The sequence below is a fragment of the Leiobunum rupestre genome, chromosome 5 (assembly GCF_980474605.1).
Source record: "Leiobunum rupestre chromosome 5, qqLeiRupe1.1.hap1, whole genome shotgun sequence".
NCBI lineage: Eukaryota > Metazoa > Arthropoda > Arachnida > Opiliones > Sclerosomatidae > Leiobunum > Leiobunum rupestre.
The window spans coordinates 67,997,967-68,011,746 of NC_143388.1; the positions used below are offsets into that span (position 1 = coordinate 67,997,967).

Below are 13,780 nucleotides of genomic sequence, written 5' to 3' on the forward strand. Positions count from 1 at the left end.
ATGAAATATTTTTATTTGTACGGCCAATGTTGATAGCGCGCGCCCTTTTTTAGATTCAGGAGGCGCGTGCGAAATTGAACGGGCCCTTCTCTATTGCACACATCACGCCTTTACAAGTAATTGCTGGTTATCTATACAACGTTTCAGACATCTATTCAGTCCAAAATTATATTTGTTATATCTGAGTTCTGGTTACTTTGTTTTTATTTCTAGCCCTAGGGGTTTACGAAATTTTTTTTTGGAGCTTTAACCTATAAGCTATAGAGATATTAAACAAGTAAGGTGAAGATAACTTCGTAAAGGCGCCCTGGTTATTTACCAGGAAATTTCAACTGCCGTGGCGCATGTATGACTAGCGGAAATGGACCGGATTTACTTGGCGCCACCTATCGATTGCCAGAGAAGCTTTTACACACAGCTTATATTAATAAGGGCTTATTGTATTTCATTTTACCGCGCGTTGATGACGCCACGAAATCTACCCATCTAATATGGTTACATACATTGGCGAAAAGGGGTCGGCACTCGCTGTTATTATCGCCAGGTTTAATTGTTGCTTTACCTGTTTTAAATCTCTATAGGCTAACTTGATAAGCTATTTTACGGTGACGTGTTGCCAGATTGTTCGAAATTTCCTTCCTTGTGGGAATTTTTGGGGTCCTTTTCGGCTCTGTAGGTAAAATGTATTTTTTATTTCAAAAACGTTGATTTTGTGGAAATTTTCATGTTTGTGGGTATTTATCCTATGTTTTTTTTTTTGACTTTCAATAGAAAGCTCAAAATCTTCTAGAGAAGTTTATTTTCGTAAATCTTGGGATTTGAAAAATAATGTAAAGAAGGCGCCTCCTATTACTAGAATCAATCAATGCATAGGCCTAACAACGAAAATGTTTAAAAATTACAATTTCAATAAAAATTCCTATGCCTCTAAAAACATACCTCCTGCAAAAATAAATAATAATAGCGGCGGAATTCGAACCCACGCGACCGAAGAGATTGGTGGCCGAAACCAGCGCCAAGAAGGATTAGACAAGGAGAGGAAATGTGGGACTGCGTGGAGTTAGAGAAGGAAATTCCTAACTCCCACTCGGGTGGAATGGGGGATAAGAAATTATCGTCGTAAAATGTTGTCACGTGGTCACTAGCGTCATCGGCTACCATAGAAGCGCACTAGGTAGTGTCCCCTCGTGAGAACTAGTGGAAGTAGCGAACCGAGCGAATAATACTAGCGATGGCGCGAAGTTGACAAAATATTACAAGGCATAAAATATCGGTCGTTTACAAAACTTAAAATTTTGAGATTAAAATGGGTAGATATTGTGTATATAGGTCGTGCAAAAGCCATCAGTTATCGAAGGATTCGCGTGTTGATGGTGTTCTTTTTTTCCCCGTTCCAAAACCGAAAAAAAAAACTATGAAAAGTGTTTACGTTGGGTATATGCTATTAATCGGGAGGATTGAACGATTACTAGTGTGAAAGCTCATCATAACGTACGTTCTAAACATTTCATTAATGGGAAGGGTCCAACCCCAGAACACCCAGACCCAATGATAAATTTCAAACAAGTAAGTTAATTTTGATATTTTACAAATTGTTTGTACACTTCACTAAATATTTTTTTCTATTAATTTGTAGTCTTCAATAACTCTCGATCACAACTATGCTTATTTTTTTACTGATACCGGAAATCATGATACGATCAACAGTTGATTGGAGGGTGTTGGTCGTATAACTTTTCATAGCAGTTAGGACCACGCTCTTTTGGAAGGATCTCATATGGAAAGTTAGCGAGGGTATTCTTAATACGTATCCGCGTGATTGATCGCGCATGCCGTGCACTCGAACTGTCTGAGTCGTGAAAAATTTCTTTACACGGCTAGCTAGATCAGAGTTCTGACCTTTTGGTGCTCTGTCTCTTGGTTTTGTTCCGGGGATTGTGGGACGGAGTTGTAACAAAAACAATTGGGGACCTCTCATTTTATGTGGATCATTGGTGCACCTAAGACTCGTGTCCTGTGATGGTACGGATGACGTCGCTTGACCTAGGACAGTTCACTCGGGGTTTCCCGGGGGGGATGCCAGTGAGTCTCGAGGTTGCCTTCGTTTTTGTCTCCAAGCGGAAACGTCCGAACGCCTTTTCGACCCTGTGGCAACGGCCTTGGAAGAAACCCCGCCCTGGTTGGGATCTTGCTACCTGGTGGTGGGCATGACGTGAGGTTCCATGGAATCGCTGTGAGCTGAGGGGATATAACTGGTCAGGTCCGGAATGTTTTCAGAAAAGCCTGGGTGGGGACGGCTCGGAATGTATTGCACCATGGTCTTGTGACAGAGAGAAAACACTTTACTAAGCGAGAGATTTAATTTTAGCCTTGCTGAAGGCAGAGATTTAGTTTATAATTTATTGTAAGAGAATGGTTAATTTAATAAGCTTAATTTGGTATTTTATAGCGGGAGTTGATAGAGTTCTATTACATGTATTTACTATATTTAATTCGTATCCCCGGTAGAAAACGTACATTGAAATAAGGTGTAAAAATGGTAATTGTGGCAAATAATACGTGCTCAACCCAATATCAACGTTTTGCATACGTTGAATCTTGGTGTGATATCTTGAGTATGCCGTAGTATATCGTCGTGGTAACATCGCTCCCGTTGTACTACAAGTATTGAGCCGTTTTCTTTTGCGTTCAGTCGATCCTATAGTATCCCGACTGTTGCCGCTGTATCCTGCGTTCCTGGCTTAAAATTCTACAAGTATCTGTAAAAATAATAATAATAATAATAATAATAATAATATAAAAAAGATCCAGTTAAAAATACTTACTATAAAAATCCTGTTCAACCGTCATCATCAGCATCCTGTAGTATCCTGTGTTCCTGGCCCGACGATTTCATCAAGTGGACCTGCAATTATCAAGGAAATATAAGTACCAAAACCGCTAATTGCGTAACATTTGAACTTTTTCGCTATTTTCGAATTTTCGGTGTGGCACACACTGTTTACTTACTTTTGGTGTCGCGTTGTTATAGAATAGAATAGAATAGAATAATATAGAATAGAATAGAATAGAATAGAATTTGTTTATAGTGCATCAAAACAGTACAAGACCAGCAAGTTAATACACTTTCTACAATCATCGTTACTATAATAAATTACACTTCTATATTTAAATTAAACACAAGGATAATTATTAAAAAAAGAAATAATAAAATAAAACAAATAAAAGTCGTTTCGTAGAGTCGTCAAATTAGGAGCAGAGGTACTCCTTTTAAAATTAAATTAAATTATTATACAATAATATTATTGAATTTAATTGTTTTATACAGATATTGTAATTCGTCGCGTTAAATGACTTTGCATAAAGATATCATTCTTAAAACCGTAATTATTAAAATTAGACATGACTCTATTCATAATATTAAGGGGTCGAGCCCCCGCGCGGAAAATATTCCTTTTCCGTGTGCAATTTTGATATAGTTGCGTCGTTGGCTGAGGTAATCTTTAATCCAGTTGAGTAAGTTTCCCGCAAGACCATGATGTGCCAACTTCACAAGTAGTCTGGGGTACGATACTCGGTCAAATGCCTTTGACAAGTCGACGTATATAGTGTCGACCTGCCCACGACTAGATACCACTGGTTCCACAAAATTTGTAAAACAAGCTAGATTTGTTTCAACTGACCGACCAGTGACGAATCCATGCTAGGACTCTGGTAAAAATAATTTAAACCATTTGTAGCAGTGTTTGTTCATTACGTAGTCAAATACCATTGCCAATGAGTTCAAGACTGTAATTGGTCTGTAATTTGGCGCGTACCCTACGAAGCCGTTTTTAAATACTAGAGTTATAACACCAGTTTTCGAAACGCTGGGAAAAGTTGCTGTGGTTATTGATAGGTTGAAGATATAGGTCAGTGGTTTGATCAAAATTGCGACGCAGCCTTTAATAATAAAGTTGAGAATATAATCTTGGCCAGATACAGTCGTAGGTTTGAGCCTTTTGATGGCGTCCTCTACGTCTTTTTCCACGATAGTTAGGCTAAAAAAATTATTAGGTTGTACATCGTGCAGTATAGTGCGATCGAGGTGAGGATAAGATGTGTCAAGAGCTATATTTGAAAAACAATTTGCAAACTCAGTGGCTATTTCACAGTTTTTATTAATTAGAAGTCCATTTTTTAAAAGGTTTATGAACTGTCTAGACTTCTGTCGCTTCTTATTGACAAAGGTCCAAAATGTTTTACTGTCTTTGCCAATGGAGTCGGATAGGATATGTTTCGTTCATAGGCCGCCTTGTCTCTAGCAAGGAGATGTTTCGTGCCTAAAACCAGCGCCTCAGAGCACTCGGCCACACTGCCTTCGTCTTGGTTTGTATTTCCCAAAATATCGCCTAAAGGCTGTAAAAAATGTTTTCCCATACCTCTTAAAACATACCTCGTGCAAAATTAAATAATGACATTGACAAGATTTGAACCCAAAATATCGTCTAACTGGTCTTTTAAATGGTTTCCTTTGGTGATAGGCTTCATCAAAATTTGAGGTATTAAATATGTCCAACCATTTATCGAAGATTCTAATGAATTTTTTGGTTTCCAAATATGCATTTCCAAATTCATGGGTTATTGCATGTGTTTAAAACTTGGGTTGCATACCGTACATTCATCATGCTATAAGAATACAAGTAATTATGGTCCCCTGTTAGTTTATGAGCCTTTCTTTAATTTCCGGGCTTCAATCTCTCAATCTCTAATATATCTTTGACTGCCTTCCAAACTATGTTTTGCCCATTTTTGTGCATAGTTAGTCGTTCATTACAACGTTCCTCACTTATAAACAAACAGTTTCTTTTAGTTTTCAGTAAGTGGGGTGGGTCAAACAGAAAATAAATGTTGCGTTTTTCATTAATGCTGAATGTATTTAAACATCCATGAGGAAAGTCTTCGGTCGTATTGATGGAGAAAAACTTTCGGTTTGTTCCGGCCCCATCACCAATGATGGATATAATTTTGAAACCCATTGCTTCTAGCTTTAAAACAGCTACCCAAACGATGGAATTAAGATCCTCGGCAGTTAGTCCGTTTGCGGCAAAATAAGCAATTGCATTCTTAACTCTCGTTGTAGCACCTCTTAACATTAACATTAAGAAGTGTGTAGCAGCTTTCTTATCCTGGTAATTAGCTGCACCCATCTCGTTAATTATATTTCTGGCATTGTTTAGGTGGGTATAGCCTACAATATCTCCCGATTCTATCTTGTATACCAACTCATCTTTAATTATCATTTCATCTAAAAGGATGCTTTATTCTTTTGGTGTGGCATTAACACTTCGTGTTTTACTTCTTATTTCGTTCTATTTAAAACGTCTTTATTAAAGCCAATATTTCGCTTTTCATGATTTTATGTCTAAATAAAGTGCTGTAAGAGGGTAACTGGAGAATGTTTGAGTCTCTCAAGCTTTTGAAGGCTGCCGGGGACTTATGGTACTGATAGAGACACCATTGTATTACTGAAGGATGCCATATTCTCCCAGGAACATTTTCTTTGTTGATTATCTTTAGCTGTTCTCTTAAAAATAAGGCGACCATTGACTCATCATTGCTCTTTCGAATAGTTTGTTCTAAAATATTTATTATATCAGTATCATCGTTATCAGACAGCACCTCCCCGTTAGTTTCAAGTTGCTTTTTAAATTTATTTTTAAGTCTTTTAACTTTACGTCTAGAATTTCTTTCCTCTTTGTTCTTAACTTTGAGCGAATAATTAATTTCCCCTTTATCGAGAGATTTATACTTTTAGTTTGTTGACTTCTTGTATTTCGCAAAATGTCATCTAACGGCTGTAAAAAAAAGTGTCCCCACGCCTCTTAAAACATACCTCCTGCGTAATTAAATAATAACAGCGGCGGGATTCGAACCCGCGCCCCCGAAGACACTGGTGTTTAAAACCATCGTTTAAATGTTGTAAAAAAAAGTTTTCCCAGGTGTAAATAGTCTTAGATTTCAGTAACTTACGTTTCAGTTTCAAGCAAAATAAACAAATCTTCTTCGAAGAAATTACCCAAAATTTGCTGTACCTCAGCGCTAAAGAATTTTGGCTGAAAAATCTATGGACGAAAATTGGTCACGACTCGCGGGGCGACTCAGTTAAATGTCGGGAGAGGAGGGCGACGCTATGAACGAAAGGAGCGCGAAGTGAACGCGTTTTTTCGTGTGGACGAGAGTTGCCTCTAAATAACGATGGTGGTGTTGGGGTACCGGCAACACTAGCCTAACAACAACGCCTATCTTCATTGCAGTCCAGGTGTAAATGGTCTTAGATTTCAGTGACTTACGTTTCAGTTTCAAGCAAAATAAACAAATCTTCTTCGAAGAAATTACCAAAAATTTGCTGTACCTCAGCGCTAAAGAATTTTGGCAGAAAAATCTACGGCATCTTTCTTTTAAGTAGTTAATCAATTCGTTATCCTTGATTCCAGTACATACTTTAAACTTATTCATATTATTTAAAACAGAACAAAAATCTTCGATGGAAACAATTTTATTTGGTATATTTATCAGATTTCTAGTTATTAAATTCTGGCCTAATGCCTGAGCACTGACTGTATAATCTGGCTCTATGGTTAAAATTATTAATAGAAAATTGGTCTTTTCACTTGCCTTCACCAATTGTAGTCTGGTGTCATTTAATATACTAAACCAATTATCATCTTGTAACATCAACCCTTCTTGACATAAAAGAAACTGACTAAATGTATCTAGTAAAAATTTCCTTCCTTCCAAGCTGTGTGTTAATTCTGAGTTTATGTCTCTGACTTGTAGTTCTATTGAATTATCCAATTCTAAACTAGATTCCAAACTAGTTATTAAAGATAAAGTTGAAACTTCAGAAGAACCATTAACAGAAAAAGAATCTTCAGAACCCAAGATCTCCTCTTGAAAAATATCCGATGAAGAAGAAATAGTATCAATTGTTTTTCTATCTATTTCCATCGATCCACTGTTATTCACACAAATTTCTGAACTAGTTGTTTGAAAATATCCAGGAAATTTGAGTAGGACCAATAACCGAAAAAACAATTTAATGACCTAGGATCTCTTCTTGAAATGTATCCGATAAAGAGTTATTATTATTGGCTTGCCTATCGATTTTACTCGGTTATTCCACCATGGATAATTAACTTGGTTAGGTACTATGAATGTAATTTCTGGACCTTCTGCACCGAGAAATTTTGAGCACTCTTTTTCGTATTCATCACAAACTTGTACCCCTGTTTTTACACTTGAGACATGCTCTTCTATAAATTAAGAAAAATGTTCTTAAAACGCAGCGATAATTAACGATTAAATATTAAATTTGTTATTAACATGACTGTGAATAGGATCGGATAGTAATGAGTAGGTCCATTACCTCCAACGAAGTGGTTTGTACACAAATAAGTACTTGAAGTTATATTTTGTAGCTTAAATTTCTTTCTAATCTCTTGTAACCATTCCAACCATTTCTGACATTTTAAAGGTTTGCTTTTAGGATTGGGGAAAGTTACAAAATTAATTCCAACCAAATGGGGTTTAACCGCGTATCGGGAGTCACTTCTGCATGAGGAGTATGCGCAGTTTTTATTCCTTACCATTTTAACATTTATTTATTTATGTTTATATAACTGATGTGGTTACCATTAAACAAAACAAAAATTTTAAAATCACGAATCCGTTATAACTTATGTGAAGCCGAAGCTAACGGATCGATATCGAAAAAAAGTACGAACTGCTCGTGCGCGATTTTGAAAATTTGCCCCAATTTCTACGTCATCTCCTGGTGGGTGGGGGAGATTTAATAGCCCTCAATTTTTAGACGTAAATCGTGGTCAAAGACGAATGTCTTACTGAAGGCTATAGTGATATACAGTGTATCTAGGCAGCGTTAGCTTCTATTATAAATCCAAGCCTTTACCAATGACTTGGTTGATGGCTTTAGCATATGTCTTGGCAGCTATTAGAGGGACCGCCTGAAAAACTATGGCGTAGTGATGGTACGGGTAAGTCGGTAATCCCCGGGTCGGGGTTTTTTTAAGTCGGGTTTTACAAATAACAATTTTTTTATAAATGCCCGAGCTAGTGCTTAGCTACAGCCTACAACCAAAACGGAGAAGGACGGGGCAAGCCAGGAACCTATTCCCTCAGCGACGTCTCTCGTTCGAAGGTACAAAGTGCGCGTCACACTCGCCTCTTGTTCGCCCTGGTTTTGATTTCATTTTTGGTTTAAGCTATAATATTGTTCCATAATTTTGTCACTTTGTGAAATATTTTTCTGACATTTGTGAGAGCTAGTAACGGAGTGACGTCATCACAAGAAGAAACGAAGGCTGTGTGGCCGAGTGGTCTAAGGCGCTGGCAAGAAGGATTTGACGAGGAGAGGAAATGTGGGACTGGCGTGGTTCCTAAAGCATGGGTGTAAACTCCCACTTGGGAGACAGGGGGTAGAGATGTTTCGTGGTAAAATGGATCACAATTTAGCGCCCTCTCTCCGCTACCAAATATCAATTTTCTAGACGCATTTGGTTGTAGTAAAAGCATATGAAACACACGTGTTCGATATTTAAGATAATTTTAACTGCAAGACGGTTTTAATTTTGGGTCTTTTTTAAATGGATTTTATCGATCATAATTATTATAAAGTTGCAAATATTAAAAAACCTACGAAGAACCAGCAACAGAAAATAGATAATGGTAAGAAATTAATATTATTCTGAAATTATTACCAGCAGATTGGCCTTTTTACAATCTATTTTCTTTCATTATAGGTACAGGAAATTTTTAATTGAAAATTTAAGTAGCATTCTTGCTAATGCTTGTAAATTATACAAGGTGACTTATGTTGGGAGATCAAAGAGAATGATTGTTAGTAAAAACATGAAGAAAGGACTTGCTATAATAATTTCAATTGATCATTTTCTACAAATCCCTCCGCTGTGTGTTCTGTTTTAAATAATATGAATAAGTTTAAAGTATGTACTGGAATCAAGGATAACGAATTGATTAACTACTTAAAAGAAAGATGCCGTAGATTTTTCTGCCAAAATTCTTTAGCGCTGAGGTACAGCAAATTTTTGGTAATTTCTTCGAAGAAGATTTGTTTATTTTGCTTGAAACTGAAACGTAAGTCACTGAAATCTAAGACTATTTAGACCTGGACTGCAATGAAGATAGGCGTTGTTGTTAGGCTAGTGTTGCCGGTACCCCAACACCACCATCGTTATTTAGAGGCAACTCTCGTCCACACGAAAAAACGCGTTCACTTCGCGCTCCTTTCGTTCATAGCGTCGCCCTCCTCTCCCGACATTTAACTGAGTCGCCCCGCGAGTCGTGACCAATTTTCGTCCGTTATTTACGGCGTCAAGGCTTAAGTGGAAACCACATGGCAATTTTTTTTTAAATTCCACCTAAAACGTTTTGGGAACTTGTTGAAGGTATGTTTAATTATGAATTTTCAAATTTTTTAAGGAAATGTTTTTTAATCATTTTTATCATGGTGTTAGATACTAGTCCACCCGCTAGAAATGAAGAGGAGCCCCGAGTCCGAGAAAAACAGTGAAAGAGTGCGAACCGTGCGCCTCCTAAAGAAGGGGGATCGAAAAAGGGGTTTTGCTGCATGTTTGTGGATTACTTTCGCGGATTTTCTCCACTTGGAGGTGTTTTGTAGCGGACACTCTGAAATCGGAGTTATAACGTTGGCATTGTAGTCCAGGTGTAAATGGACTACAAGAAGTCAACAAACTAAAAGTATAAATCTCTCGATAAAGGGGAAATTATTTATTCGCTCAAAGTTAAGAACAAAGAGGAAAGAAATTCTAGACGTAAAGTTAAAAGACTTAAAAATAAATTTAAAAAGCAACTTGAAACTAACGTGGAGGTGCTGTCTGATAACGATGATACTGATATAATAAATATTTTAGAACAAACTATTCGAAAGAGCAATGATGAGTCAATGGTCGCCTTATTTTTAAGAGAACAGCTAAAGATAATCAACAAAGAAAATGTTCCTGGGAGAAGATGGCATCCTTCAGTAATCCAATGGTGTCTCTATCAGTACCATAAGTCCCCGGCAGCCTTCAAAAGCTTGAGAGACTCAAACATTCTCCAGTTACCCTCTTACAGCACTTTATTTAGACATAAAATCATGAAAAGCGAAATATTGGCTTTAATAAAGATGTTTTAAATAGAACGAAATAAGAAGTAAAACACGAAGGGTTAATGCCACACCAAAAGAATAAAGCATCCTTTTAGATGAAATGATAATTAAAGATGAGTTGGTATACAAGATAGAATTGGGAGATATTGTAGGCTATACCCACCTAAACAATGCCAGAAATATAATTAACGAGATGGGTGCAGCTAATTACCAGGATAAGAAAGTTGCTACACACTTCTTAATGTTAATGTTAAGAGGTGCTACAACGAGAGTTAAGAATGCAATTGCTTATTTTGCCGCAAACGGACTAACTGCCGAGGATCTTAATTCCATCGTTTGGGTAGCTGTTTTAAAGCTAGAAGCAATGGGTTTCAAAATTATATCCATCATTGGTGATGGGGCCGGAACAAACCGAAAGTTTTTCTCCATCAATACGACCGAAGACTTTCCTCATGGATGTTTAAATACATTCAGTATTAATGAAAAACGCAACATTTATTTTCTGTTTGACCCACCCCACTTACTGAAAACTAAAAGAAACTGTTTGTTTATAAGTGAGGAACATTGTAATGAACGACTAACTATGCACAAAAATGTGCAAAACATAGTTTGGAAGGCAGTCAAAGATATATTAGAGATTGAGAGATTGAAGCCCGGAAATTAAAGAAAGGCTCATAAACTAACAGGGGACCATAATTACTTGTATTCTTATAGCATGATGAATGTACGGTATGCAACCCAAGTTTTAAACACATGCAATAACCCATGAATTTGGAAATGCATATTTGTAAACCAAAAAATTCATTAGAATCTTCGATAAATCGTTGGACATAATTAATACCTCAAATTTTTATGAAGCCTATCACCAAAGGAAACTATTTAAAAGACCATTTAGACGATATTTTGGGTTCAAATCTTGTCAATGTCATTATTTAATTTTGCACGAGGTATGTTTTAAGAGGTATGGGAAAACATTTTTTACAGCCTTTAGACGATATTTTGGGAAATACAAACCTAGACGAAGGCAGTGTGGCCGAGTGGTCTAAGGCGCTGGTTTAAGGCAACAGTCTCTCCGAGGGCGCGGGTTCGAATCCCGCCGTTGGCATTATCTAATTTTGCAGGAGGTATGTTTTAAGAGGCGTGGGAAAACCTTTTTTTACAGCATTTTGACGATAGTTTGGGAAATACTAACCACGACGAGGCAGTGTGGCCGAGTAATCTAAGGCGCTGTTTTAGGCACCAGTCTCTCTGGGGGCGCGGGTTCGAATCCCGCCGCTGTCATTATTTAATTTTGCAGGATGTATGTTTTAAGAGGCGTTTGAAAAACTTTTTTTCAGCATTTAGACGATATTTTGGGAAATACAAACCAAGACGAAGGCAGTGTGGCTGAGTGGTCTATGTGGCTGTTTTAAGGCACCAGTCTCTTCGGGGGCGTGGGTTCGAATCCCGCCGCTGTCATTATTTAATTTTGCTGGGTGTATGTTTAAAGAGGCGTGGGAAAACCTTTTTTTAAAGCTTTTAAACGATATTTTGGGAAATACAAACCAAGACGAAGGCTGTTTGGCCGAGTGGTCTTAGGCGCTGGTGTTAGGCACCAGTCTCTTCGGGGGCGCGGGTTTGAATCCCGCCGCTGTAATCTTTTGATGCAGGATGTTTTTTTAAGAGGCGAGGGAAAACCTTTTTTTACAGCATTTAGACGATATTTTGGGAAATACAAACCATGACGAAGGCAGTTTAATCGAGTGGTCTAAGGCGCTGGTTTTAAGCACCAGACTCTTCGGCGGCGCGGTTTTGGATCCCGCCGCTGTTATTAATTAATTTTGCAGTATGTTTTTTTTAAGAGGCGAGGGAAAATCTGTTTTTACAGCATTTAGACGATATTTTGGGAAATACAAACCTAACCCAAGGCAGTGTGGTCGAGCGGTCTATGGTACTGATTTAAAAGAAAAACGCACAAGTCGATATTGGGTCTTCATGAAGTGCACAGCCCGACTTCCAAAAAGTCCGGAAAATATACTTCAAATATCGTTGGCCCGACTGTCGGATATGCCTTGGCATAGCAAGCACAATCTGACTGAAAAAAAAACTGAGTCACAGGTTTTAACAGCCCCTTAATACAACGTCGGGCTGACTGCTAAGAAAAAATAAACGAAATGTTTAGTCGGCATTAAGTCGGCATGAAGCGTGTCATACGACGCGGACCCCTTCCCGACACAGCGACCCTTATCCGACCTGAAACCGGATTCCGTGTGCTACGGGGAGGGGGGTATCCTAAATAGAGCTAGAAACATGTCTTCATTTAGGCTAGCTTAAAGAAATCTTAATTAAACTTGATTGTATCTAAATTAAAGTATAATTTTAGTCTGAGATTGGGACCGTGGGAGACTTATACGGGATTTATTAGGTGATTTTAATAAGCCTTTTTAAGGTTTTATTTTCAAACAAAATTTTGGCAAGGGCCAAAATAGGGCCTTTTTAATTAAATAAAAACGTGATTCTTCTTATCTATAACAATATTAGAAAATTTGGCCTGATCCCCAGCAAACACAAACACGTCCTATGGACATCCGATAGACGTCACACTCGGATCTTGCCTTCGTCCGTAGGACATCCCAAAATCCGTTAAAGGACGTCCAAATGTCCGGTTTGTCTATAGCCGTAGTACGTCCCGGGGACGAGTTTTCGGGCATCCAACGCGATTACGGCGGTCGTCCCCTGGATGTCTTTCTAAAACCTAGAGATATCTTTAGGCCTTTAATTTGGTTCAATCATGGCTCAATAGGGATGAAACTAGGACGTTTATTGGATATCGTATTCTGAACAAATAATTTAAAAAGCCAAACTTTATATTAAAATTTTATTCAAAACATTAAAATACAAGATAATGAAAAAAATCCAGCAACAAGTGTACAATTTGATTGTAATAACACGAACTCTGCAAGTATTAGCAGTTAACATATAAATTACAAAACTTATATAGTTATTTAATTTTTATATAACAAAATGAATTTCGAACTAAACAATTAAAAAATTAAATAACCTTCCTTATACAAATGTAAAAAAACCAATAAAATGAATTTTAAAATCAGAAGCAAAATAAAATTACTGTTTCTCGAAGCTTAATTTTAATATTTATCCAAATCTTACTTTTGGAATTACAATTTAACTATATAAATTATCACAGTATAAAATAAAGCTTTAGGCGAACCGTTCAGTGAGAGTAATGAATAATAAACTTAAAAAGTTAAATTGAAACATGTACAGGTCCAAAATGAACTTTAAAAACAGCGAACCTTCCCTAACATTCGGAGAATTACAGGCAAATCTTACTTTTGGAATTCCAAATTCAATATACAAAATATAACAAAATGAAATAAAGCTTTAGGCGAACCACTCATTGAGAGTGATGAATAATAAACTTAAAAAGTTAAATTGAAACATGTACAGGTCCAAAATGAACTTTAAAAACAGCGAACCTTCCCTAACATTCGGAGAATTCAACGCAAATCTTACTTTTGGAATTCCAAATCCAATATATAAAATATAACAAAATGAAATAAAGCTTTAGGCGAACCACTCAGTGAGAGTAAT

At 37.1% G+C, this 13,780-nt stretch overlaps 1 non-coding gene across 1 annotated transcript; it reads left to right on the top strand.

The window, feature by feature from the left end:
• Positions 1–11,212: 11,212 nt before the first annotated feature.
• Positions 11,213–11,294, top strand: TRNAL-AAG (transfer RNA leucine (anticodon AAG)). Its single transcript has one exon. It is a non-coding gene; the product is annotated as a tRNA-Leu (tRNA).
• Positions 11,295–13,780: the final 2,486 nt, after the last annotated feature.